This window comes from Rhipicephalus microplus, chromosome 3, assembly GCF_043290135.1.
Source record: "Rhipicephalus microplus isolate Deutch F79 chromosome 3, USDA_Rmic, whole genome shotgun sequence".
NCBI lineage: Eukaryota > Metazoa > Arthropoda > Arachnida > Ixodida > Ixodidae > Rhipicephalus > Rhipicephalus microplus.
Window position 1 is genome coordinate 192,722,323 of NC_134702.1, and position 27,803 is coordinate 192,750,125.

Consider the following 27,803-nt stretch of genomic DNA (forward strand, 5'->3'; position numbering starts at 1 on the left):
ACTTCTGTGTTAAAAAGTAGAGTTAAAGGTTGCTTTATCAGGTTATGAGTGCGCCTGAACTATATGGTTCAATCGGGGAGTTTTATTTAGAAGAAAACGACATATCGGTACTCCAGAACTCATTACTGTAACCTATCCTCAACATGAAGCAGCGGTGTCTTTTTATGAGCTGGTAATACACAATTACACGTAAGTAATGCACGTGACTGTTGCCCGAGCATTAAACATTTGATGCCCGGGCAACACAGGTAAGGCGACAGTGAGGTGAAGCTATAACAAGCTATCGAAAATACGCAGGCACGAACACAGCTAATGTGCGAGTAGGCACAGCAAGACAGTTCCGATGAAGCGATAAGTGCCGACTGTGACGGTAAACTACTTAAAAAAAAGCAGTGCAACGGCCGTGTTCTCGTGGAAGCAGTTGCAGGGACAACTTCCCCTGGCCCTAACTAATAAGGATGGACTGATAGGTTCGTTATTCCTAGCATGAGCGTAGCGTGATGCGTCGTCAAAATAAAACTGTGGCGTCGTGCCTAGGGCGGCTAGATATTTTACTGCAATAGCGTTATAGCACGTGTCCCCGCTTCAGCGTGCCAAGAAAAGAACTGTCAAAAGCTTTAGATAGAATAGACAATCGCCAATAATTTGTCGGAAGAAAGGGTATTAGGACACTGGCCGAGACCATCCTCTGCAAGCAAGGCATTGAGAGCGTTGTTGCGCTTCCTGCGGGCAAGTGGTCTTAGAGACAGACTGTAAACAGCGTCGTGGATCGTCTGATGACCTTCTCTCTCTTTTTTTTCACAACGTCTCTTTTCTCTCATCTTTTATCCCCCTTACCCCCTTCCCCAGTACAGGGTAGCCAGCTGGTCTGAGAACTGGCTAACCTCCCTGTCCTTCCTCATTTATTCCTCCTCCTCCTCCTCCTTAAAGAAAGGGCGTTTCAGTAGGAAAATCACAACCGGATTGCTTGTTTATCCACGCGAAAGCAGCATTTTAGGAAGTTCAGTGCACGATAGTTCATCACTCATTCATGAAAAGATTAGGTTCTGTGGGCACCAGCTCAAAAACAAAAATTTACTGATTAAGTCGGGAAATTCGTATTTTCAAATTTCGTTATATTGTGTTTGAACTGCTCTTTCGTAGGAGACAGCATTATCCTAAAGTAAAATGTTGTATCCCCTATCATATGTAACTTCTCTGAGTAAGGAAGCTTCTTAGTCACGGAAAAAGAAGCATTCGTTCGAGGATCGAACCCCGGTGGATTTCTCGGTCAATAAGACGCTTTCCTAATGAGAATTTTATATGAATTTCGATGTGATTTTGTGGTACAGACGGGTGGTTCACCGTTTATTCCACCTGGAAAAGACCCGACTGACATTATAGCGTTCTCACTTTTTTGCCGCGGCACTGAAGCCAAAATTTCGAGCCCCCTACCACTTAGAAATTAGCGGAAAATGTATGGATCCCTGACCTGCTATTTCTCTGTCTTTCTTACTTTCTTCCTTGCTTTCTTTTTTATTTTTCATTTCTGTTTTTCGTACTTTCTTTGTTATTTCTCTCTATCTTTTTCTTTATTTTTTATTTCCGCTTGAGGTTTTCTATCCTGCATTCCGGGAATTAGACCCTAACCTCAAGCTTAACAACGCTACACATCTGTTGCTACAGGGAGCATCGACGTTTTAGCCTGAAACAATGTAATCCAAGAAAAAAAATGAGGGAGGGGGTAAACAACAATAGGGAAGGCAGGGAGGTTCACCAGGCACATGCCCGGTTTGCTACCCTACGCTAGAGGAATAGGAAGGGGGCATAAAGATGAGAGAGAGAGAGAGAGGAAAGAGAAGAGAGAGAGAAAAAAAAGAAAAAAAGGAGGATTGTCAGTCAATCGGCTGGCGCGTATGCAGCGGTGGCACTACACAAACGTTAAAGCTGGTCACATAGGCTTGAGTCCTCAAAAAGCACAAGACAGCTTTGACTGCTTTTTGAGCCGACGAAAGGCGATGACGGTGTTCCAGTAGCATCTGAACTTGAACTTGAACTTTATTTCGCATCTATACATTGTACAGATAACAGGGACACAGACAAAAAGCCACATTACGGCTTGACGAGGTCTGTGCCCCTTTTCTTTCGCAACAAACAGTTGGCGGGCAAGATCAAAAATGCAACGCAAGAACATATTCATGTACACACACGCACAAGAAGAAATAGAGATAATTTAAAACACTTGCTTCCGAAAACAATGAACAAATTTTTATACAAAGTTTGAAACGCGTCGCTATACACCTTCAACACAAAAATACACAAAAATACATAGTAAACAAATGAGCATAACAAGTATTCACTAATGAATATACAAAAGTTCAAAAACGCTTCGCCTTGTACTTTTAACATAAAATGCATGTTCATTTAAAACACAATAGCGAATAAGATGTATGATCGGCACATACAGATCCTTCGGGAGGGGAAATATGGCAGTTAATGAAGAGAGTTTAGCAAAGATGGTAAGACATGACGTAGCATTTGTTTTCCATAATTTGTTCTACAATGTGGAACATGCCAGGTTTCTTTGTGACGTGTACTTAACGTGCTTGAGTTTAATGTGAGCCTTGACAATTGCTCTAGAAAACCCAGACTATTCTTTCTTTCTATTAAAAACCGTTTTTGCAAAATTGTATTGTACACTGCCTTTAATGGTATGATATTTAACTGGTCAAAAATAGGGTCCGTGTGTGCATCGAATGGAGCATTTAAAATTGTTCGAACGGCTTTCTTCTGCAAAAGGAATAAAATGTTGATGTTTGAGCTGGTTGTGTTGCCCCATACGAGATGACAATAATTGATATGTGATAGAAAAAGAGAATTATAAAGTAAGAGCTTCACTTTCAATGGCAGCAAGAGGCGTAATCTTACTAGTATACCTGTGACTCGAGCAAGCTTATTGGCAATAGTGTTGACATGTTCATTCCATAACATGTTTTCCTGAAAAATCACGCCTAAACTTTTGACCGAAGGTACTACTTCTATCCCGGAAGTTCCTATCTGGAGACATCCCTGGACTACTTGTTTTTTATTCTTTGGTTGAAAAAGCACGCCTTTTGTTTTGGCAGCATCAATTGTTAGCGAGTTGGATAAACTCCATTTGTTTATTTGTTCTAGAGTATCATTGGCAGTGCTGATGAGTTCGGCAACGTTTCTAGAAGTGATAAATAAACTAGTGTCGTCCGCATAGATAACAAATCGCGCCGTAGTCTTAATATTCGTTAAATCATTTATATAAATGTTGAACAATAGTGGTCCAAGTATGCTCCCTTGCGGGACCCCAGCACTTATCGGTAAATTTTTTGAATAGTGATTGCCTATAACAACAGTTTGATACCTATACTGCAGATAACTTCTAATTAATTTCAGAAATGTTCCTCTAAAGCCGTAAATATCAAGTTTTGTTAGTAAAGTGTTGTGATTGATGGTATCGAAGGCCTTTGAAAAATCAACGAATATGCCAAGGGTAACCAAATTTTCTTCAAAGCCTTGCAGAATTATTTCTTTTTGGGTCAATAGTGCTAATTCAGTTGAGCGACCTTTTCTAAATCCAAATTGAAAATCTCTAAGAAGATTGTGCTTGTTACAGAATGAGGTTATTCTTACATTTATCAGCTTCTCGAGACATTTAGAAAAAATAGGCAGAATTGATATAGGTCTATAGTTCTGGAACTTGTTTTTGTCGCCAGATTTGAAAAGTGCGGTTACCTTCGCGATTTGCATGCGTCTTGGAAATGTGCCGTTCGCCAGCGAAAGATTGTACACGTGCTCCAAGACAGGACCGATTAGATCTAGTACATGCTTCGCTGGGCGAATCTGCAGGTCATCGATATCGCAGCTTTTACCATTCCGAATACTGCGAAACATGCTTTGTATTTCTTGAGTGTCTGTCGGGTTTAGGAATGCACTGTGAACGATTTTGGGTTTTAAATATTTCATGCATTGGGGATCATAGGAGCTATTTACAAGTGACACAAAATAGTTGTTAAAAGCGTCAGCTAAGGCCGTGCCTGAAATGAGCTTACTGTCTACTGTTAATTCCTCTAGATTATCTGCCTTTGGTTTCCATGCAGTAAACTATTTAGCTTTCTCCATGTGACATCGGTTCGCATTATCGTTTCGGCAGGGAACAATTTCTCGAAGTAATGTGTCTTTGCTGCCCTTAGGAACCCATTAACTTTATTCCGGAGTTTTTTAAACGTGGCTAAAACTACTGCGTCTCTTGTCCTTAAGAACTGTTTAAAAAGAGCATCTTTTTGTTTTATCAATTTCAACGCACTGTCATTAATCCATGGCTTTCTTGCTTTTCTGGCTTTTTTTGTTTTACGCTTGAATGATTTTGCGTAAGCGTTCTTGAATGCGGATAAAAACAACTCGTACGCTTTGTCGCAGTCGCTTTCGTCGTATACGTCTTGCCAGCTTATGCGCGAGATTTCGTCGCGGAATTTATCAAGAGTGAATGGGTTAATATCTTGAAATGTGTAGTGCTGATCTGCGGAAGGATGCAAGGGCAACATAGATGAATTCACAATGAGAAATATGGGCAAGTGGTCGCTGACCTGAGCCGTGATGACACCCGATTCAACGTTTTGTGCATCAATATTTGTGACGAAAATGTCGAGTAAACTTTCGCAGTTACCTTGGATACGAGTAGGTGTGGAAATTGTATTAGTGCATGCATTTGATTCAAGCACCCTTACTATGCGTCTGCGAAGCGAGCTGTCATGAAACATGTTAATATTAATATCACCACCCAGAACTAGTCTGTAATCGTTATCATTAACCCAGGACAGTAGATGGTCAATGTATTCGAGAAAGTTTACCACGTATCCTACAGGTGGGCGATATACTACGGAAAAAATGCTACGACCATGCTGAACAGTCAAAATTTCAAAGTCAGTAGTAGTGCGAGTAAAATCTTTCAACACTTCACAATGCAGGGTACTCTTAGTTAGCAGTAGAACGCCGCCTCCTCTTTTATCGCGTCGATTCAGATAATGCGTAACATAACCAGACACCTGCAGTACTTCGTCGTTGCGATACCATGTTTCACTCAACATTACAATGTCAAATGGAAAACCAAAAGACGACAGCAGCGCGCTCAGATGATCGTCCTTATTGCGCGCCGATTGCGTGTTCAAGTGCAAGAAGGACGTACATTTGTTTTTTTTTTGAAGAAAGTATTCTGCTAACGTCGCTAGGTGTGTGTAGTGTATCGGCCATGATGAAGGGTCGTAGTGGGGAAAACGTCTAATTCACGAGTGAGATCACTCCATTTTTTCAAGGTCTTGAACGACAGATATGCGAAGTACACGTGAGTTGTCACTTTGAGTTGGATCGGCGTCGATGTATCGACGGCAACTAGCACTCGAGAAGCCTGCAATGTGTGTTTGTGTGCCGGTAACAGTTCATTTGCTTGACTTTCCAGTCTCTCAGTTGGATGCTGTGCGACATTTCAGATTGACAGCGTTTTGACACGTTACTTGAGTGACCCCAAGTACGTACGGAAACGTATGAACTACGCGCTCGGTTCTTGCTTCGCCACTAGTTAGCCCGTACGCTTCTATTTACTTGAGAGCAATGTACTGTTCGGGAGTGAAACGATGTTCGTTGTGAACAGTGGTGCTGTGTTGACGTTCCAAGACTCTTGAACATGCTGTGCTCGTGTGACCGAAAATTGAAAGATAGCGTTGATAACTGTTTTGCCCTGCGAAGTTGTGGCGGGGCAGCTTGGCGCTTTTGTTTGTTAAGTCGTCACTTCTCCTTTCTGTGATAACCATAGTCCTAGCGCTGTGATGTGATCAACAAAAACTGCGAGATGCTACATTCTGTTGTGAATCGTGTTACTTTGGAAGCGTGCCTAGACTGTTCTTCGGTAACAACTTGAGAGTTTTATGTGGCAGCGAGAGCCCGTAAACGTCAAGCTTCCTTCTGGCCCCCAGACCTAGCGCTGTGATGTGATCAACCAAAGCTGCGAGATGCTACATTCTGTTGTGGATTGTGCTACTTTGGAAGCGTGCCTAGACTGTTCTTCGGTAAGAACTTGAGAGTTCTATGTGGCAGCGAGAGCCCGTGAACGTCAAACTTCCCTCCGGCCCCCAGAAAAAGCAAAGTTTTCACCGGTGCCTTGCTTTAGATGAAGTTGTAGGCCAATATCGCCGAACTGCAGGTTTCCGAGTTCGTCTGGCCATCGTTTTTCACGGCACTAGAGCCTTGAAAACAGCCGGTCATTGCCAGTTCTTACACTTTATCAATGGACGTGCACGCCTGGCCAGCCCTTCATTGCTGTCATTGACAGCTTCCAGTCTGCAGATGCCCTTTGCCTGTTGGCCGTACTTGGTTCCTCATGACACCGACGGCTACTAAATGCTGCCATCAGTGAGTTCACCTTGCAGAAATAAATTTCATCGGTACTATAATTCACGCAGTTCTAAAACGTGTGCAAGTTTTGACGCCCATCAGATGTAATGTTTCTCTATGGTAAGTTAAAGCATGAAAAATTTACTACTACTGTTATATACATACATATTATATGGAGCAAATACATAAAAAGTTTTTGTGATTTGATACAAGTGAGCTCTTGTTTGATTATGAGGTTGGGCCTGTCGATTGACCACGTTTGATAGTTGGAAAATTAATGTGAATTTATTTTGCAGGAGCCAGGTTGCACTTAAAAATTTATGTTATTTTGGAAAATTAGTTCTATAGACGATTACCACTGTTGTAGTACTATACTTCAGTAGAACATATATATTGCGGTACGTAAATTTTACATGAGGCTTCAATTTATTTAAAGTGATTATAGCAAATTTCGGTAACTTTAACGAAGTGATAGCTTCCTCAAATAAGTATTAGAAGTGATTATTTTTAATGATTGTTTTTAAATGTCTCGTTTTTGGCTCTTCACAGATCGCAGAGATTGGTTTGTTAAGGTCCTGTGATGCGTCCGTTGCACATTCTGGCACATCAATCCTCATCGTTACTTGAAGCACCTGTACAAAAATAGGAAGCACACGTTCTCCCTAACTGTGCAAGCCTATGTCACTACTGGGACTGCTATCATTCAGCGGATGTGGCGTGGAAGCATGCGTGGCAGCCTCATCTGGAAGGACTGCGATCTGCTTGGGAGCTTCGAGGGCACAAAACTGCCTAAAGGCTGGCTGCAAGGTTAGTTTTTTTTAATACATACGATTACGTGAACACCACTTACTGTGCACAAATTGAAAACCCAAGCATGGTTGCTTTCAGTGGATACCTGTAATATTCTTACACATAATTCTTATTCAACATTTATAGAACTAAATTGCAAGATAACTGAGAACGTTGAAAGCTGAAAGCCTGCAGCTTATGAGTGAAACTCGAATAATCTGAGACTCAAAAGCTTGTGCTTTGAAACGAGCACAAGTAACTTTGATTCCTTATTGAGCTCTCGAGCTTGTGACTCCCTCTGTGGATCAAGTGCTCTAGAAGGAAATATCAAGAGGGTGAAAATTGCCTAGCTGTTCACAGCTTGCAAGGAGAAAGACCTATTGAAGAAGCCTCAGATGACATAAGGCCAGTAACTGCATCTTTTACCTAATGTAGTCTTTTCTCTCTCAGTGCTGTTGCTTGTGTTTCAGCCGAACATGTTCAACACGATTGCATAGTGATATATATTTTTCTACAAATTGTAGCTGACCTAAGTATGCATTGTTGGTCTCTAAAGGTGACGTTCTGTGTGTTTCAAAGCCATGGCTTCTCATTTCTCTGTCTGTGGCTAGCCTATTTCAGCAGCAGAGCGATGCAGCTAGCACACATGCAATCCAAGTCATGGAGTGCTCCTTTGGTGTTCTGTGCAGGACGCAGCATATCCATCCGGCAAGACACTGGTATCAACAATAATGGTGAGTGTTGGTGGCACCTGTAGGAGCCCGTTGTGTTTGTTGCGTATGATTATTTCCCCTGATGAAGTGCATTTTTGAAAGGTTTTCTTCATTTAGAATAATAGATGTCAGCAACAAGCACACTCATAATCCACAAGTTCTTTGTGTCTTCTAGACTGCCCATTTGCTCCTATATGCGGTATGGTGAGCTGGCCTGTTAGACAGCCTTGAAGTTATGAACATTGGCTGTTGTGTTGTAATGCAGTCTAACTTGTGTTTCTTAGTGAACTTATTTGTGGTCTACTTCTCGCACTTAGTGTAAAGTCGAAATAGAACAAACTTTATTGGCTTTTTATGCCTGTCAGAAGTTTCATGCCTTCATCTATAACATTGTAGTTTTGCTCTTGTATCATATTAAATATATTTTCAGTCTTCACTGTTTGTGTGTGTGTGTGTGTTGAGGCTTGTCATTGTCTTCTGAAAATAAAATATCTGTAAATATGAGCACATAATTGACAACTATACACTCTTGCTTGTAGCATGGTTGTAACATTGATCTGTATTTTTCTAAGTTCCAGCAATAACAAGAGGTTCGGTGCTCCACGGTCATGTACAGTGTATCAAGAACAGAGCACAGAAGACCAACAAGTATAAAGGGACTGCCAGTGACTGTTCTCCTGCTCAAAGTTTACAGCAGCAGAAAGAGACCATTGTGATGTCTGGAGCAGCTGCTGCTTAACTTCTTAGCAGTGCATTATTCAGCAGTTCCTTTGCTTGCATTCGAAATTATTTAAATTTGCATGGATGATACCAAACTATGACACTAATTTAAAGGCTGCTTTAGTGTTAGTGGGCAAATATTTTTGAGCTGAAGTTTTTAACATGTGTGTTAAGTGCCTGCGTGCCTCTACATTTACATGCCAGAAATCACAGCATCCAAGGTCGCCAATGGTAACTGTGTTTGCATTCTTTGTAGTACAAGAAGTAAAGCCATGGATGCAGTAATCATGTACTTAGTCGATGTAATCCTTCAGTGTCCACTCATTTGTATAGCACCAATGATGCCATGAATGTATAAGCTCTGAAAAGTGAATCTATGTGGATTATTTTATTTGGAAAGAAAAGGATCATCACTACTCCTAGTATATCTTAACAGTAGATTTTAGTGCTTGGGTATTATCCCACTGCCTATCCGTCCTTCAACAGTCTACTTATCTACTGTGTAAGTGTAACTTTTTAAATGTACACTTTGCTCGGATAGGTTTGTTCATAATGTAATGCAAATGACTTGTCATCTATGCAGCTCTACTGAGACTAGAAATAAAAGCATTTATTTTTATATGTAGCTATAGCATTCATTCACTTTTGTTTTCTAGGTGCCTGTACAATTGTTTAGCCCTACAAAAGTGTTGGTGTGCTCTAATATTGAATCTGGCATCTTAAAATAGTTTGTTAGTGGAAGTAGGAATGTGTTTACAACCAATATTACTATCCTCAGATGAACTGGGAAAACTCTGTGGAAACTTAGTAACATTTTTTGAACTTTGTGAAGGCAAATGTTTTATGTTATTTTATATTGGTCCCTGTTTCATGCAAATGACACATTACTTAGCAGTTGCATAGTATTAGTTGTTATTTTACACATATGTGCTGAGCAACATCGCAGTTGAGGCCAGCAGCAAGACATACATGCAGTGCTATGGAGCATCACCTCACATTGTGTACAGTCTTTGCCCATTAGTGAACTCAATATTTTTCAAGCAACTAATAGACAGCTGTATGGGAACTGTGTTGATGTGCAAACTTTGAAGTCTTCTTGAAAAGTGTTTTTCATCAATTTTGTCCTAGTGAAGTAGCTACCCAAGGCCACAACTGGTGGAAACGTGGTGGTTTCCTCTCTCCAAAAGCACTCCTACCAGCTGCCTCAATGTTAGCATGGGGTGAATTCACGAACTGGAAAAATAATTGGTCTTTGTTTTCTTGGCCGAAAGAGTCACTTCCACCGTTTAGTCACCACGACGTGCCAGAATAGAAACTTTTAGCTAAACAAAGTTGATTCTACTTTTGAGAACTGTTTTGGGAAAACAAAATGGTACCTATAGCTGTCGATATAAACACTGTTCGCACCAAGGAGCTTAGTAGCTTATAATTGTATTATTCATGTATTGTCTAGACTTTACTCGCGCTGTGCCAACTTTCAGCCCAAGTGTCCTAACATGTTTTGTTAGTGGGTTGTGAATGAGCCAAGCTATGTAAATAAACAGAGTGATTTTGCAGACATGTACAAAATATTGATGCACAGCCCTTTTCTTTAGCACGACATTGTCAAGGGCTTTATTGTTGTGTTTTTAATAAAAACTGCTTGTCACTGGGCAGCAGCGGAAAACTATGCATCAAGCTTTTGCGAGATGGTTCGAGAAACACCGCGTTCAGACATAACAGTGCCGGTATATTTCTCTCGTAAGTTACTTTCTGTAGTATATTCAAAATGAGTGTATTAGAATTGTTTTTATAGCCATTCATTTTAATATTTACACCTGAGTGTATGTATGTATGTATGTATGGGTGTACATATGTATGTGTGTGTGCGTATATGTATGTATGTATGTATGTATGTATGTATGTATGTATGTATGTATGTATGTATGTATGTATGTATACATGTATGTATGTATGTATGTATGTATGTATGTACATGTATGTATGTATGTATGTATGTATGTATGTATGTATGTATGTCTCTTTTAAATGAGAATCCGTTTATCATTGGTGAGTAAGTTTGGTAATGATTTGGCTGAATTTGTTTCTAGTTATTTCTCTTTTGAGCCATTATACATATGAATTTGTTTTGTACTGCATAAAAATAAATGCAGCCTTACACAGAGTATGTGTGTTCGAAGAAGTTGTTTCATTTACCAACCTACAGTCATGGGCAAGAAATTGGGTAAAATGGAACGATCCTGCGAAGATTAGTTTAGAGCATATCTACTCTACATGGCGTATCTTGTACACATTGCATTGGTTGAATATGTCGATTTCAACCTTTCAATTTTAATCAGAATAAGGAAGCTATCACCCGTGGTTGTATATGTGTGTGATATTTATGCTTACTGTGATATTGGTTCGCAATGACAATTAAGGTCAGAAACCTAGTCAAGCTGAATACACGAATTTTGTCCATGCACCTTTCATCTGCACTGGAACTTTTGTTAATAAAAAATAAACTGCAGTTTAGAAATTTATTCTAGTAACCAAAATCAGGGTATCTCTTTATCACACAAATGAAATGGCCATTGTTCTGTTACATTCTGGACAGCGATGTAGTTTTATGGTGCAACAACAATGATCTAACGATAAACCCCTCTAAAACTCAGTTCATGGTTTTCAGGTCTGCTCATAAACATTTGTTAACTTCTGCTGCTATAACTATGGGTCCTAATACTATCCATGCTTGTGATACTGTTTCTTTTCTCGGTGTACGTTTAGACATAACCCTTAATTTTGGTCTACACTTATTAGACATTAAGAAAAAGACTGCTTTTGGTATTCGTGCATTGATTAAAGCTAGGCCATATTTTTCCACTAATGCATTATTATCGCTCTACTTCTCATTTATTCATAGTCATTTTAACTATGGCATAACTACCTGGGCCAACACCTATCACTCGTACATCTCATCTGTACAACATATACAGAACCAAGCAATCCGCATTATCACTTTCAGCCCTCGTCGTTCGAACGCTATTTCATTGCTTAGACAATATAATATTCTGTGTATCAGTAGGTTATTTGAATTTCATTGTACTTGTTTGTTCTTTAATATAATTCACCGTCGGCTACCCTTCGACCTCATCAACTGTGACTTATTGATAAACACTAACCGCACTCGCTTCGCATTGGAGCGAAATTTATTACTACCCCGAGTTTGCACTAATTACGGCATTAAGTCATTGTCATTCACAGCTATTTCATTATGGAACTCTATTCCACCAAATATAAAGTCTCTTTCCAACTTGTATACATTCAAAAAAACTTTGAAATTATATCTTCTATCACTATAAATTATTCTATGTTGTCCTTTTTGCATTGTGACTTAGCGATTGTATTGTTGTTGTTGTGATTATTACTATGTTTTATCGCTTCGTTATTTTTCTATAGTCGTTTTATATCATTGTTTTGTTAATATTACATTGTCTTGCCATTTGCCCTTGCACTTTTCTACATGCTTTCTTCATCGTGGGTCCCCCTACAGTCTTCGGACTATGGGACCCTAGTCTGTAAAACGTCTTCTTCATTTTATGTATCGCCAATCTGTTAATAATAAACTTCAAACTTCAAACTTCAAACTTCAATAGGGGACCCTCTCAGCAGAACTCGATTAACTGCTAAAGTTCATTTTAACCATTGACAGCGACATTACACTGAAGCGTTCAGCATGACAAATAGCGGGAGAGAAGACACAAACTAACCACTCTGTTTGCGTCAGCTCTAACTGTCCGTGCTCTTTGTTCTTGCTGCATGTGATGATGCCCACTAAATTAGCACGAAAGCGTGTACCTACAAAGGCAGTCAACTTGGCTGCAAGCAGTTAGCTCACTGCATGTGTAGATTTTCTTCAAAACACCGTGAAGACTGATTTCTGGTCGAATATCCAAACACGTGAAAAGTAATATGCACGATATATTATTGGTATTTTAGCACTGGACACTTTTGCGATAAGAGAGGACGGAGGAGAAAATTATGAACCCTGAATTGTTTAAATTTTGAAGGAGCACAGTACTGGGCTTTTGGTTCAAAAGGGGAGTGAAAGAAGCAAGTGCAAAAGCCTACTTCTCAAAAAAATTAGTACCCGCCACCACGCATCATGGCAGGCCGGGCGATCTCTTGAAAAAAAAGTGCTCAGTGATTCTTCGAATCGAACCAAGTACCTCCTACATTGTAGTTGAGCGCTGTAACCGCTCGTCCACTGCAGCAATGCTTGCATTTGCCCTATTGCTGATATATCGTCATTCATGCAGTCAAATGCAAAAACGTCTGGTGAAAATTTGTCAAAAATAGAAAAAATAGTTAGAATGCGTTGGCCCAAGGTTACTAGAAGATAGAAACCTCCACGTGTGACTGTATAACTGTGCGCTATTTATTCTGGTACATTACTGTCATGACGTTGGGATAGCCGGCTCTAACGTAGGCCACCTTCTCATAGTTTGCCAAATATGAATAGGAAAATAAAAATATATATCCGCCTGTGACAACGCTAATCAACTATAATGAGTTCAATGTCACTAGTGTCACTTTCACTAGATGAATGCTCAGTTTGCTTCCATTATTGTTTATTTATTTATTTATTATAATACCCTCAGGGCCCGTAGGGCATTACAGAGGGGGTGGGTACAACATTTATAACACACAAGAAAAAAAAGACAGAATAAAGAAACAAGTGTCAGATGCGCAAATCAAGAAGGCAACATAAGTCAACTAAAAATGTATAAGTAAGAATTCAAGCACATACAAGACAAAGGTAGATAATGGAAACTGCGTATAGTTACAAGCATTGCTGAGAAATTGCAGTCTTGAATAACAAAGGGTCTGTTATTGTTACAACGGAAGAGGGAAGGTGGTTCCAATCGGCGGCTGTGTTCGGTAAGAAGGCTGCTGAATAGAATTTGGTGCGGCAAAACGGAATGGCAACCTTATGCTGGTGATCAATGCGCGATGAGTGGTATGACGGTTGTGAAATGAGGTCTCGCTTCATTGATGGATTGTGAAAAAATATCTTATGAAAAAAATGCAATCGCGCCAGTTTCCTCCGGACAGTTAAATTGGGCAGGTCAAGGTTAGATTTCATTTCTGATATGCTAGCAGTACGGGAATAATAAGAACAAATGAACCGAACTGAGCGGTTCTGAACAGATTTCAACGCGTTGATTAAATTTTTCTGCACGGCATCCCATATAGCGGACTCGTACTCAAGCTTTGGGCGAATTAGTGATCGGTATATTAGAATTTTGAGGGACAGCGGAGCGCGAGAAAAGTTGCGGCGTAAGTATCCTAGCGTTCGGTTAGCGTTATTACAGATGTAGGTAACATTTGTGTGCCAAGATAGAGTGTTGGTAATGTAAACGCCGAGGTACTTATATGAAGAGACATGCTGGAGGGGAACGGCGTTAATTCTGTAGGTACAGGGGGGAGAACTAGATCGCCGGGTTATTGACATGCATTTAGATTTGTTAGAGTCGAGAGTCATAAGCCATTTATTGCACCAGGTTGAGACAGTGTCAAGGTCTGACTGTAGAAATTGGTTATCAGATTCATTGTTCATTTTGCGGTAAATTACACAATCATCTGCAAATAACCTTATAGCGGAGTTAATGCTGTCGGGGAGATCATTAATATATATAAGGAAAAGTAAAGGGCCTAATACGGAACCTTGGGGTACGCCGGATGTTAAAGGGCCTAATACGGAACCTTGGGGTACGCCGGATGTTACTTTAGAAAGAGGTGAGTTATAGTCATTAGTTGTTACAAACTGAGTGCAATTAGTCAGAAAGCATTCAATCCATTTAGGAATGTTCGGGTCAATATTTAAGGCACTAATTTTCAGGAGGAGTAATTGGTGAGGTACTTTATGGAAAGCTTTTTGAAAGTCAAGAAAAATGCAATGCACAAGTGAGCCGCGATCTAAAGCCGATGCTATGTCATTAGTAAAATAAAGAAGTTGGGTTTCACATGAGTAACTTTTTCGGAATCCGTGCTGGTAGGGAGTAAAAAAAGAATTTGATTCTAAGAATGAGACAAGGTTGGAGTAAATTATATGTTCTAACATTTTACAAGGAACACTGGTTAGGGAAATTGGTCTGTAATTGAGAGGAGACTGTGTGTTACCAGATTTGTGCAGAGGGACCACCTTCCCCACTTTCCAGTCAAGCGGCAAAGTGGAGGTCTGAATTGATTGCGAAAAGATTAAGGACAAGTAAATTGATGAATACAATGCAGTGTTTTTTAGAAACTTTGAGTTGATTTTATCTACGCCACAAGAAGAGGATAACTTAAGCTTGTGAATTAAATTTTGCACTCCAACGGCATCAACGGTAACAGGATACATGGGTAAAAAATCACGACTAGGCATTTGTGGCAACGCAGACGCAGAACAATTTGAAAAAGAAGTAACAAAAAAACATTTAATGCAATGCAACACTCTTCACAGCGAACTGGCTGCCCGTCTGAGTTCGTAAGCGAAATGTTTTTCTTTTCCCTAGGTTTAACAGTTTTCCAAAACTTAGAAGGGTTGGTTACAAGAATTGAGGGAAGGGTATTATTAAGAAAAACGCGCTTGGCTTCCTTGATAGCTGCTCTGTATTCGCAAAGGACAGATTTGTACACGTGCCAACGGGCTAACGAATTATTCTGCTTTGCCTGACGGAACAACTGTTTCCTTTTATTCCGCAATTTTTTTAAGTCAGTTGAGAACCAAGGGGGGCGTTGGCGACCCTTGATAACGTATGTGGGAATGTATCGCGTGATTAAAGATTCAACTTTATTTTGAACAAGTTCCAGTTTTGTTGAACGCTGCGATCAAAGAAGCCATTAGCAAAGCTCTCAAAATTCGATTCGAGTTCACTGTTGATTGAGTCATAATCGCCGCGTGAGTAGTCTCCTAATGTTTTCCGATTGTGTGACCGACGCCTTAAAGAACCTGTTAGATTGAAGTGCACGAAACAACGGTCACTTATGCCTGGGATATATGAAATAGAATGGACAAGGTCTGGTACATTGGTGAGAATCAGATCAAGAACATTTGATGAAGTGGGGCCCATTCTTGTTGGTTGTGTTACGAGTTGGGTAAGGTTGAAGTCTTCGCACAGTTCCACGAAATGTAAACTGTCGACTGAAAGTGAGCTTAATGAACAGGAAAGTTATTTAGGAAAGTTTTGGCTCATTAACTCAACTCTCCTAATTAGCATTGATTCTCACATCTAAGGACAGTCACACTTATTCTCGGTTTCTGTGTGGCTGTCACTCCCATATAACGCGTACTCCACTTTTTTATGCTCTCCGAGCATCTGACGCTGCTTTGCGGAGACTTTCGCTGACGTCTGCTGGGCCAGAAAATTGTCTTTATTATCTATAGATTTCAAGCTTTCGCGAAGCCGAAACGAGAGTCTCTTTCTCTCTCTCTTTTCATCTTTTTCGCACGTGTGATACCGTCTCTCGACCTCAAGACTCGTATACACGTCCGTTGCTTTGTTTGCGCACTCAAAAAACGCTGGACGAAAAATTTGCACCATGTTTTGTGAAAAGCATTAGCACTGAGAGACCTCCCGACGAGTCTCCCTCATTTTACGTAGACATATACCTAAGCGTAAGCATATGCAGGTTCTCGCATTCCGGCTTTATAAAAATGCTGCGGTGCATGAAACTAGCGAAATTGCGCTCACAATTTCATTTGATTACTGCTGTTATCTATTTCCGCACAATTTGTCTGCAGGCAACAAAATCACTCATGTGTCTTGTAATAAGAATATTGTAACAAAGGCTACTGTGGGACCGCGGTAAGAATTCGTAGCGCGGCAATTTTTGTTTGCTTTTATTTGCTTTGCGGCGTAAGCTTAAGAAGGCATGTCAGCCGCGGGCTGCCAGCGTTGCTTGAGTGACAAGCGGTTGAAGCGCGACCGACCGGTTTTGCCACGAGCGCAGACACGCGGCGCCAGCATATTGCCCTGCTTTGTCGACGGTCGAGCGTTTCCAGTTACTACTAACTCAAAGAAAAGGGAACCAACCCGGGCAACGAAAGGGTTGAGATTGTAAACGTCGTTGCGACGGCCCCCTAATTGCCTCTCGGAACTGGCAGTCGGCGCATCAACGGGCCTCTTCCGAGACCCCGCGCACCGCGGTGACTCCTCGCATCGGTTCGGCGTATGGCCCGGCCACGTACTGTTTGCGCGCCTGCAAAATCGGCAGCGCGCGTTGCGAAAACTCTGAAGTCACCGACGACCTTTTTCTGCCGGGCCGGCTTTGGTCCAGTGACTCTCAGAAGCGGGCTCGCGACACGGGAAATGGTGACGGTCGCCCGTTCGACGCCTGGGTTTCCTATTGTTGAATCGGGCATGTCTTCGACTACATCCCCGTTTATCTGGGCAAAGGAACTCGTAAGCAGAAATATGCGCGGTCAGCGAGCGGTTCCTCGTACGGCGCACAGAGGCATAAGGATTATAGCCCCGTTGTCAAGAAATTGACGTGGTAGAGAGAAATCGCCCTATGGCCGCACTACCGAGTACAGTTAGCTCTGTCTAAATAATTGTGCGCCGCGAAGCTGGCCCTGGCCTCTATGCTTTTTCTAGTTTTGTTTTATTTACGTTTTGGTTGTTGTGTGGTTTGGGGAGAGTGCATAAGTCCCACGTGCACGAAGGCGGGATCCTCGTGGCGTTTTTTTTATTGTACCCAATGTACTGTCCAATCAGAGGACAAGCAAGTGATTATGTGCCGAGATGGTGGTAAGGGCGGAGCGCCAGGAAGATATAAGAAGAGGCCCCGTGGCTCCGCCGGGGGTTCTGAACCGAGCTTGCGGTGTTAGGCACCATCGGCTCCGCCGGACCCCGTAGGGTCGCCCTACAGAAGTCGGTTCATTTCCAAGTTGTTTTTCTTTTCCTTTTTTTTGTAACATTGATGTTCACTGTTTTGTAAAATCTGTAAATACAAGTTTTTCTCAGCCATCTAAAACTTCTTCAGCGTTGCTTCTGCTTCCTCGTCAAGCGTCCAGCAGGCCAATAGCCGCTATTGGGATAGCGGCGTACGGTTCTTCTCCCACTTTGCTACACCACCACGGGTGGTGCGCTTCGGGCGCCGAGTGGGGAGAAGTGGTTTCTTCTACATCGAGAAGAGAACCTGATTTTACTGGCGCAGTCGAGCAGGATTGGCTTGCTGTGGACGGAGTTGAAAAAGGAAGAAGCTGGCTGAGAGGAAAGACGAAGTACAGATGAAGACGCCAAGTGGCACCAGACCAACGGACAGACACTGCAGCAAGTAGCTGCGGCAGCTGGAAGCTGCAGATAGCCTGGTGTTCCCGGAAGACATCGAGGGAGTGACTGGGTCAAAGCGGTCCTTGAACGAGTTCTCAACACCCAAAAGGCGCGTCCACGACGAGGTGGAGCATCGACCAGAAGCCTGCAGCAACAAGCCAGAGCGACGCCACGACAACGGGACCGAGCTAACGTGAGTTCCCTTTCTCATTGCTGTATTGTTGTTGCGGGGCAAACAGGCTAGCACCACTTTCAGCAGGATGGAGGGTGGCAATGGGGCGAGTGAGGATGGGAGTGGTGACGTTCCTTGGACGGCACGAGACCAAGCAGATCATGATTTTAAGATGGCTCGCGAACGAAGCCGGCAAATGGAGTTGGAGTTAGAGCTCGCTAAATTACGTCCGGCAAGCCCATCGGGTAGCGTGAGTGATGCTGGCAGAACATTTGAGCGCTGCTCCAACACTGAGTGGCGCAAATACGCCAAATTGTTAGTGGGTGCCTTCCCGAAATTTCCCGCAGACGCGGAGGTCCCAATTTGGTTCGAGTCAGTGGAGCACACTCTGGAGGCATATGAGGTACCTCGAAGTTATTGGGGACAAATAGTCTTTCCACTCGTGGCTGAGCGCATAGAGTATTTGTCAACTCGGCTCACACCCGCCCAACATCGGGACTATGAGACCGTGAAGGAAGTAGTGCTTGATGAACTGAAGCTGTCTCCCTTAGAATACCAAAAGAAATTCACAGGGGCACGTAAACGAAAAACAGAGACGTGGAAAAGTTTTACAACAAGGTTGGGCAGCTACTTAAATTTTTATGTGGCGTCAAGAGACGTGTCCACCTTCACGGAGCTTTTGGAACTACTGGTAGTGGACCAATTGAAGACCGTGTTGTCTGAAGAGGCATTAAAATACTTGAGGTTACGTGAGGGGGCAGCGTGGTACAAAAGCACAGAAATTGCAAGGCTCTTGCACACCTTTGAAGACGCGAACGGCAGTGCGGAAGCGCAGAAAGGACAGCCGCGTAACGCCAGCAGCAAAGGGGTAGAAAAGACGACCGACCAACAGAGTAGCAGCCCATCGGGCCCGAGTCAGGGTTCGAACACGAGACCGAAGGGTTCCTATAATTCAGCTAGGCAACCAAGGAAAACGGGATGTTTTGAGTGTGGATCGAACACACATATTAGACTCAACTGCCCGCACTGTCTTGAAAGGGTGGCGCCGAATCCTAGCGCTTCGGAGGGAAATGATAAACTCACTGCTCGAGTCTGCCTAGATAAGGTAACGCCGGCCGACCGCTTGTGGAAGGTAACTCTGAATTGCAAAGATAAAACTTTGAATGCAATAGTAGACACGGGCGCCGAGATTACGGTAGTGCAGGAAAGCGTGGTTCCTGAAGAATTTATTCAGGCCCATGGCCGCGTAAGCCTCCGGGCAGCATTTGGTGAACGAGTCGAGGCCAAACTAGTAGAGCTCCCGCTAACGCTGAAACAGGGGCAACCGGTATTCGCCGAAGTTTCACAGGCCACACCGGTCTTGTGTGCGGTCACGGATAAACTAAGCGTGAGTGAATGCCTGCTCTCGGCGAGCGATTGGACCGCGTTGCAACAGAGCCAGTGTGAATACAACGAACAGGGCACGACACTATCCCCCCAAAACTTCTCCGACGAACGAGAGGCGGCCGCAAAGCTAGATGGGAGAGTAGTAGAGCAGAGTAGACCGACTCCGGATTATCCGCGGTCAGCGCAGGGAAGCGTACTACAGCCCAGCGAGGTAGAACGCACCCGGGAGGAGGAGGTGGTTACAGCCGTGGAGGTAGAGGAGGGAGAATTAGGGCCGGTTCGGATGGAGACAGAAGGAGAGCGTAACGCTAGAGAGAAAACACCACACACCGTCGAGAACGCGGCAAGTTGCGTGTCGCAAGGTGGCGCAAGTGGCGAGAGGGGCGATTTCGAGACGTTGCGTGAGGAACAAAAGAGTGACGAAACGTTGGGCCGGGCATGGAGAGACGCCGCGGAAGGGCGAGGTGGAATGCTGGTGATTGACGGGTTGCTGTATCACCGAGAACAGGTACTGGGTCAACCGATCAAGCAGTTAGTTTTGCCGACCACCCGGCGGGCTGATGTGCTCAACCTGGCGCATGAGTCGTATTGGGGCGGACACCTGGGGTTTCGTAAGACGAAAGCGAGAATTAAACTTAGTTTTTTTTTGGCCAGGTATAGAAAAGGACGTCCGATACTACTGCAATTCTTGTCACTCGTGCCAGATCAGGGCTGACAGGAGGCAGACAGACAGAGTTCCCATAGCGCCCCTCGTAAGGCCCCGATACCCCTTTCAGAAAGTCAATATCGACGTCATAGGACCAATTGAGCCGCCGACAACTCGCGGCCACCGCTACGCGTTGTGCATGATAGATCTCTGCACCCGCTGGCCCGAGGTCATATGTCTCAAATCATTGACAGCTAAAGCTACCTGCGACGCAATGTTGGAAATTTTCAGCCGCAGCGGTATACCAGAGGTAGTATGTTCAGATTGCGGGACCAATTTCACCGCCGCGCTGACCCGCGAATTCCTGACGCGCCTCGGCTGTTCCCCTCGGTTTTCGACACCGGAGCACCCGGAAAGCAACGGGGCGGTCGAACGGTGGAACAGAGTGTTCAAAAACATGCTATTCCATGTGATATCTGAACAGGGGCGACAATGGGACAAGTTCGTGCCACTTCTACTGTGGGCATATAGAGAAGTTCCTCACGACACTACGGGCGTGTCCCCGTTCCAGATGATGTACGGCAGAAAACCCGTCGGTCCGCTCGCGATCCTACAGAGGGCTTGGACGGGAGAACAGGAAATGCCCGCGACAGTGGCAGACAAGCCGGCGGAGTATATGCGAAAACTGAAGCAACAGTTGGAGATAGCCGCGGAAGCTGCTAACGTGACCGCAACTAAACAACAGAGGGCGTACGCGACGCAATACAACCTTCGTGCGAAAGAAAAGGAGTTTCAACTTGAGGAGCAGGTGCTTGTTTTTGATAGCAACCGTTCCGGTAAGATGCAACCGAAATGGGTAGGTCCGTGCAGGATCACAGGAAAGTACCGCCAACACTCCTATTACTTAGAGACGCCGGCGGGTAAGCGTATGCTAGTGCATGCCAACCACCTTCGCCCGTACACGTGCCGGGTCGCTGGCATTGGTGTCATATTCCATGACGACCACGAGTTCGGGGAGGTGGAATGCGTGCCGCGTCCTGTCTCCTCGCACGAAAGAGCATCTATCCTACCGGCGGGTAGCTTGGCTCATTTGCAGCCCCATGAGAGAGTGTTAGTACGGGAGGTGTTTGAACGCCATGCGGCCTTATTTAGCAGAGAAGTGGGGATCGCGCAAGTCGGCGAACATAAGATAAGGCTTATGCAAGGGGCTACGCCGAAACGTAGCCGCCCTTACCGCATGCCAGTGGCCTTGAAGGACGAGGTTTCAAAACAGATAGCGGAACTGCTCGAGCTTGGTTTAATATACCGGTGCGAAAGTCCATTTGCTCACCCCCTTGTGTGCGTCCCAAAGAAAGATGGCACGGTGCGCCTGTGTGTCGATTACCGAAGCTTAAATGCCATAACCGAACCAGACGCATTCCCGATGGGATTCCCGCAAGAACTGATTATGAATGTAGGTCAGGCTAGTTATAAAACTCTCATTGATCTCCGACGAGGCTACTGGCAAGTTCCCTTAGCGGAGGGGTCACAGCGCTTGACTGCGTTCGTGTCGCACCTAGGCCAGTTTGCTTGGAGGGCAATGCCGTTTGGGCTCAGGAATGCGGCAGCCAGCTTTCAGCGAAGTATGAACCAGCTGTTAGCACCCCATGAGGCGTATGCTTGTGCCTACTTGGATGACATTGCGGTTTTCAGCAGGTCCCTACAGGAGCACGTCCGGCACCTCCACGCTGTGTTCTCCGCCCTAACGTCCGTAGGTCTAGTAGCTAACATGGAAAAATGTCAGGTGGCGTGCGCGTCTATCCGCTACCTCGGACATATTGTGGGATCGGGAAAGCACGGTCCGGACCCCAGCAAGCTCGCGGCTATTGAGGGGCTGCAAGTACCCCAGAATAAAAAAGAGTTAAGGAGTGTTCTAGGTCTGTGCGGGTATTACCGGGGTTACATACCCAATTTTGCTGGCATTGCCAAGCCCCTTACCCAATTGACGGCTAAACATGTTCCTAACCACATCCCTTGGACGCCCGAGGCCGACGAGGCATTTGCAAAACTCAAGGGTGCCCCGTGCAGCGCTGTTGAATTAACCACTCCAGACATTCACAAGCCGTTTTGGCTTTTTACGGACGCTTCCGCTATCGCTGTGGGAGCTTGTTTGGCCCAAATGGCCGATGACGGTACCGAGTGCCCTATTGCTTTTGCCAGTCATCGCTTCACGCCTGCTCAGATGAAATGGTCTACGATAGAACGCGAGGCGTTTGGTGTCATTTGGGGACTCAAAAAGTTCGACACTTGGGTATTCGGGGCCAAAATCTTTGTCGTCTCCGACCACAATCCACTCGCGTACCTCACTCAAGCTTCGCCACAAGGGGCCAAATTGATACGTTGGGCATTGGTTTTGCAGCGCTACGACGTGGTAGTGCAACACAGAAAGGGTACAGCACATGCTAATGCAGACGCGCTTTCCCGGCTGACAAACCAATACTGGGAGGAGGTGCAGTAGCCTGAAAGCCCCGCAGCCGCGATCAGTGAAGGAGGGGGAACGAGTGTTATGTGCCACGAGACTAAGTGATGGATTTATGGTGCAAACATGGCAATAACACTTCAGAATGATGATGGCACTTTTGAACATCATACAACAGTGTGTGACAATTACCAAGTGTAGTGGTGTGAACTGCGTGTGGTGTCTGTTTGCTTTTACGTGCCAATATTTTTTGTTGCGTTTTTTTATTATGTTGGGTGGGGCAACAGCGCCCAAATGTGCTGGGGCATGTGTTGCAGTGTGTGTCATGGTAATAAAAACTCTTGCAGAGTGTGCAAAAAATTACCCACGGCAGGGAATGTGAGATGTTGCATGCATCATAAGCGTTTGGTGGAAAGGCGCGTGGAGCGAGCAGCTCTGGCATGTTTGGTCGGGGCTACTAGATACCGCGTTTCAGCCGCATGATGTTTGGAATAGGCTCGCTATATTAAGAGAGCAGGGCAGCTCACCAAGTAGCTTTGTCATGTCAGCTGGCGCTGGAGATTGGTTTGTCTCATTGTGTGTGTTTTTTTTTGAGCACCGAGACCAAGTGGGGCTCTTGGCGCGCTTTCTTTGCAGGAGAGAATTTGCGCATGCTGCTGCCGGCCAGGTGCAGCGTGACCACTGCGTAGTGGGTGGGACACCCCGGCCGTTGGCAGTAGCTGTTAACCCACCGTACACCCACTGGTTGAGCGCGGTCCGTTTTTTTTGTGTGTGGGTTTACTTCGGCAACACTGTACGCAAGTTGTTGCGAAGTCTTGGATGGGGGGTGTGGGACCGCGGTAAGAATTCGTAGCGCGGCAATTTTTGTTTGCTTTTATTTGCTTTGCGGCGTAAGCTTAAGAAGGCATGTCAGCCGCGGGCTGCCAGCGTTGCTTGAGTGACAAGCGGTTGAAGCGCGACCGACCGGTTTTGCCACGAGCGCAGACACGCGGCGCCAGCATATTGCCCTGCTTTGTCGACGGTCGAGCGTTTCCAGTTACTACTAACTCAAAGAAAAGGGAACCAACCCGGGCAACGAAAGGGTTGAGATTGTAAACGTCGTTGCGACGGCCCCCTAATTGCCTCTCGGAACTGGCAGTCGGCGCATCAACGGGCCTCTTCCGAGACCCCGCGCACCGCGGTGACTCCTCGCATCGGTTCGGCGTATGGCCCGGCCACGTACTGTTTGCGCGCCTGCAAAATCGGCAGCGCGCGTTGCGAAAACTCTGAAGTCACCGACGACCTTTTTCTGCCGGGCCGGCTTTGGTCCAGTGACTCTCAGAAGCGGGCTCGCGACACGGGAAATGGTGACGGTCGCCCGTTCGACGCCTGGGTTTCCTATTGTTGAATCGGGCATGTCTTCGACTACATCCCCGTTTATCTGGGCAAAGGAACTCGTAAGCAGAAATATGCGCGGTCAGCGAGCGGTTCCTCGTACGGCGCACAGAGGCATAAGGATTATAGCCCCGTTGTCAAGAAATTGACGTGGTAGAGAGAAATCGCCCTATGGCCGCACTACCGAGTACAGCTAGCTCTGTCTAAATAATTGTGCGCCGCGAAGCTGGCCCTGGCCTCTATGCTTTTTCTAGTTTTGTTTTATTTACGTTTTGGTTGTTGTGTGGTTTGGGGAGAGTGCATAAGTCCCACGTGCACGAAGGCGGGATCCTCGTGGCGTTTTTTTTTTAATGTACCCAATGTACTGTCCAATCAGAGGACAAGCAAGTGATTATGTGCCGAGATGGTGGTAAGGGCGGAGCGCCAGGAAGAGATAAGAAGAGGCCCCGTGGCTCCGCCGGGGGTTCTGAACCGAGCTTGCGGTGTTAGGCACCATCGGCTCCGCCGGACCCCGTAGGGTCGCCCTACAGAAGTCGGTTCATTTCCAAGTTGTTTTTCTTTTCCTTTTTTTTGTAACATTGATGTTCATTGTTTTGTAAAATCTGTAAATACAAGTTTTTCTCAGCCATCTAAAACTTCTTCAGCGTTGCTTCTGCTTCCTCGTCAAGCGTCCAGCAGGCCAATAGCCGCTATTGGGATAGCGGCGTACGGTTCTTCTCCCACTTTGCTACACCACCACGGGTGGTGCGCTTCGGGCGCCGAGTGGGGAGAAGTGGTTTCTTCTACATCGAGAAGAGAACCTGATTTTACTGCTACCTTTGACTATAGGTACAAAACACCCTTACTTTCACCACTATACCGTGCTAGATTGCATTGAATTAGTTAAGTAGCAGCGCAGCTTTAATGATATGTAAGGGAACTGGTCGCGTTAAATAGGGGAAGACATTCGAGGCACATTTTCAAACATTGCATGCATCGATTTATGTGCGGTTTAATTTATGTGGGCCACCTGGAGTGTTGTTTACTTGTACTTGGCGAGATAGTGCGTGGATTGCTCGGTGGCTTAAGGTCATCGAGCAATTATTTTTTTAGCTACAGTTAATTAAAGGCGAGTGCTTGGCTTTGCACAGCCCACCAAAACGTCTATCACAACGTACGCGGCATCCCGTAAGCGCTGTAGCAGACGCTCGCGGAACTGAAACTTAGATGCAGCAAATCATTGGCTATCATCGTATACTCTCGATGCTAGACGCTTTGCGTGCTACCTTGATAATATCAGCACACACTTATTTCTTTCCTTTATTGTAGGCCCGTGTACTCAGATTTGGGTGCACGTTAAAGAACCCCAGGTGGTCTAAATTTCCGGAGCCCTCCACTACGGCGTCTCTCATAATCATGTAGTTGTTTTGGGACGTTAAACCTCACATATCAATCAATTATTTCTTTCCTTGTCGTTTCATCGGCTATCGTGTGTCGTCCTTGCCCTCTTAAGTGCCGAATAAGTAAAATGCATACCCGCGCTATAGTAATCTCTCCAGATAAAAGAATTTTTGGCTAAAAAAATGCGTAGCCAAAGGGAAAGCTTTGTGAATTCGTCCCCTGGTGTTCTTTTTAATGCCAGAACTACGCAAAAGATTCAAAGTGCCGTTCTTGTTTAAAATTACTTCGATAATCAGGTTACCAAGCATGCGTAGTTTTAAATGTGTATGCCATGCTTTCAAACTAAAAACAGACTGAAAGAACGCGTTCAATTCATTGGCAATGGTAAAATATGTGTCAATGCTTATGCCAGACGTTCTGATCTTTGTGATGCCACTTTTATCTTTAGATAATATTACCAGATTTTTCTTGGTTGTTCTGACATGAAAGAATTCAGTCAAGGTACAAGAAAAGAACTGGGGCCACATTTACTGAGCTTTCTCATGGCTACGCAGTTTCTTAGCCAAGAATTCTTTTATCTGGAGAGATTACCATAGCGTGGATACGAATTTAACTTATGCGGCACTTAAGAGGGCCATGAAGACACACGATAACTGATAAAACTACAAGGAAAGAAAGAAGTGTGTGCAGATAATATCAAGGTAGCACGCAAAGCGTCTAGCCTCGAAAGTATACGATGATAGTAAATCATTTGCTGCATCTAAGTTTCAGTTCCGCGAGCGTCTGCTTTAGCGCTTACGGGATGCCGCATACGTTGTAATAGACGTTTTGGTATGCTGTGCAAAACCAAGCACTCGCCTTCTATCAACGACTGTAGCTAAAACAAAATTGCTCGATGGCCTTACGCAATAATACATGCGCTATCTCCCTAACTACAAGTACGCAACACTTCAGGTGCACCCCATCAAAAAAACAAAAACGCATAAATCGATGCATGCTATGTTTGAAAATGTGCCTCAAATGTCTTTGCCTGTTTAAGCCGACCAGCTACCTTACATTTTCATGAAGACGCGTTGCTACTCAACTAGTCCGGTGTAATCGAGCACGGTATAACGGTGAACGAAACGGTGTTTTGTACCTAGGTATAAAGGTTGCCTTTCTTACGATGTTCTTATTACAAGACCGAAGAGCGACTTTTGTGCCTGCGGACGAATCTTGCAGAAATATAGAACAGAAGTAATCAAATGAAGTTGTGAGTGGAATTTCGCAGGTCCCATGCACAACAGCATTTTTATAAAACCAGAATGCGAAAACATGCATACGCTAATACTTAGATATGTGTCCACGTAAAATGAGGGAGACTCGTCGGGAGATGTTACAGTGCTAATGCTTTTCACAAAACACGGCGCAGTTATTTCTTCCAGTGGTGTTTGAGTGAGCAATCAAAGCAAGCGACGTGTATACGAGTCTTGAAGTCGAGAGATGTTACCACACGTGCGAAAAGGACAAAAAAAGAGAAATAAAGACTCTTGTTTAGTCTCCGCGAAAGCTTGAAATCGATAGATAATAAAGACAATTTTCCGGCCCAGCAGACGTCAAAGAAAGTTTCCGCAAAGCAGTTTCGTATGCTTGGAGAGCGTAAAAAAAAAGTGGAGTACGCGTTTTTTGAGAGCGACAGCCACACAGAAAGTGAGATGCAGTGTGACTGTCTTTAGATGTGAAAATCAATGCTAATTAGGAGTGCTGTGAGCTAATGAGCCAAATCTTTCTTAAATAAGGTTAATGATAACAGGCTGAGTATTCATATAGTGCAAGTGACACTAGTAGCAATGAATTCATAATAGTTGATTAGCGTTGCCACAGGCCGGTAAATTTTTATTTTTTATTTGTATTTGAAAATCTATGAGAAGGTAGCGTACATCAGAGCCGACTATACCATCAAAACAGTAATGTACAAGATAAATAGTGCATGGTTATACAGCCACACGCGGTGTTTTCTATCTTCTACAAACCTTCGCCAAATGCATTCTAATTAATTCTTCTATTTTTGACTACGTTTCACCGGATATTTATGCATTAGGCGTCATTTGAAGCGTTAAAGATAAGTCAGCAGTAGGGTGAATGCAAGCACTAGCATTGTAGCTGTGCTTGCAAGCATTGTAGCTGTGCTTGCAATGCAAGCATTGCAAGCACAGCTACAATGTAGGAGGTACTGGGTTCGATTTACAGTGTCACCGACCGCCTTTTAATAAAGAGGTTGCCCGGCCTGAGGCTAAGCGCGGCGGCGGGTACTGATTCCTTGAGAAGGTGGCTTTCGCGCTCTGTTCTTTCACTCCCCTTTTGACCCAAAAATACTGTAAAATGCCCCTTAATAAAAGACCGAATTCAGCGTTCATAATTTCCCCCTTTATCCTCTCTTATCGCAAACGTGCCTAGTGCTGAAATACCAATGCCATACCTTGTATATTACTTT